This window comes from Camellia sinensis, chromosome 13 (genome assembly GCF_055761805.1).
Source record: "Camellia sinensis isolate YWXY chromosome 13, ASM5576180v1, whole genome shotgun sequence".
In the NCBI taxonomy this organism is placed as follows: domain Eukaryota; kingdom Viridiplantae; phylum Streptophyta; class Magnoliopsida; order Ericales; family Theaceae; genus Camellia; species Camellia sinensis.
Window position 1 is genome coordinate 33,836,210 of NC_138973.1, and position 1,856 is coordinate 33,838,065.

Consider the following 1,856-nt stretch of genomic DNA (forward strand, 5'->3'; position numbering starts at 1 on the left):
ATTGAAATCTTATAAATGAAGACTTCAAAAATGCCAAGATTCTACCTAAAAGAATTGAGAACGTATTTGGAAAACGGGGGATAGTGGGACATCTTTACAGCTAGAGCCTAGATTCCATGATCTTTTGAAGTTTCCAGGAAACTACAGTGAGCTTCATTTTTCCTGCTTTCATTTGACTTTTGATGCAATGGGGATATGCTCCACTTTTGTCATATTTGATTGGATTGTTTTGGGTGAAATGTCTTTACCCCAAAATTTACCACACAATTTGTTTCTCTCTTCCATAGCGAAGAAGAAGAAAAAATACTTTACTTTTTTAGTTTGTATCTCAAGATATAATTTTTTTAAAAGAAATTTTAAAATTTTGTTTAGTTTAGATTTTTTAGAAAAAAATTCTAAAATTGTTTTATCTCTCTTATATATCAATCAATTATTTTTTCTCTCTTCTCTTTCATTCTCAATTATTTTTTCTTACACACACATTTACTCAATTACAACAAAATATTAAATCATTCCAAACTCCAAAACTATTTTCAAAACATACAACCGTACAAACAAACAAAAAAAAATTTCTAAACTCTCTTCTCAAATTTTTTTTTGAAAATTTATCTCAAAACACAAACCAAACACACCCTTAACAAACAAGAATATCCAAAGGGTGATTCTATTTACACACCACATATATTATCTCAGTATACACCACTTACTCTTTTTTCAGTGCACACCAAACACAATTTTGATTTTATTATTTTTGCTCACATCATCAATTTTCAAATATACCTAAAACATCATTATCTTCTTCAACCACCCCACCAACTCTAACCCTAACCCTAACCCTAGCTACCGTCACTTGCCTCCGGCAGTCACCTCTTCCTCATCCTTCTCTGATAAATCTCTTCCTCACTCCTTCATCCATCATTCCTTATGCTTCACCACCGCCATCCTCACTCCCAAACCCTTTTCCACCCCATCCTCCCTCTACCACTGGCTCAACCACCTCTCTGCCATCGCCGCCGCAACCTCTCATCCCATCCCATCTCGTATCCTACTTCTTCTTTTCTCTTTCTAAAAATTGTAAGATTTAATAATACATGTAACCATAATAATAATGCGGAATTATGCTTTACAGGACCTTGAATTCAATATAACTCATGAATAAAACGAACATACCTTTGTCAGCCATTGAATTTAGAGAAGTTGAGAAAATATCCCTAATAGTTGAACCCTTAATTCTTGGCTCACCTAATTAGGATGACTATAAAGCTTAGAGTGATGGAAAATACTTATGATATGTAAGGGGAGTCACCCATCCTTATATAGAGGAGAGAAGAGGGCCAGATAAACTCTATCAGAAGAATTCCTAATCCATCAAAGTTTCCTTCTTATCTTAGAAGAGTAATTATATTAAAATTCTAATTACTGAACTTGATCTCAAATATTGGCCTTATCTAATTGTGGAGTCCAAATAAAATAAAACATGTAAAAATATTTAGGCTATTGGGCCACACTAGAAAATAAATCCAACATTCTCCCACTTGGCCCATTAAGCCGATTATGATGCAATTATGAGTTTTTTAAAAAATATGCAACTTATAAAAAAATTTGACTCATTGGATTCCACACTAAAAACTTTGACACGTGATCACGAATTTTAAAAAATAGCCAATAAGTTCAGATATATTAGAAACTATAATACTGTGATTACTTTAGATCACCAATGTGAGTCATAGCGGTTATATAACATTTATGTCATATTTCCTTCTATGCACTACACCATTGATAACCTTCATGTCACGACCCAAACCCGTCCCTATGGGTTTAGCACCGTAACCGGCCAGTAATCTGAGATTACCGAA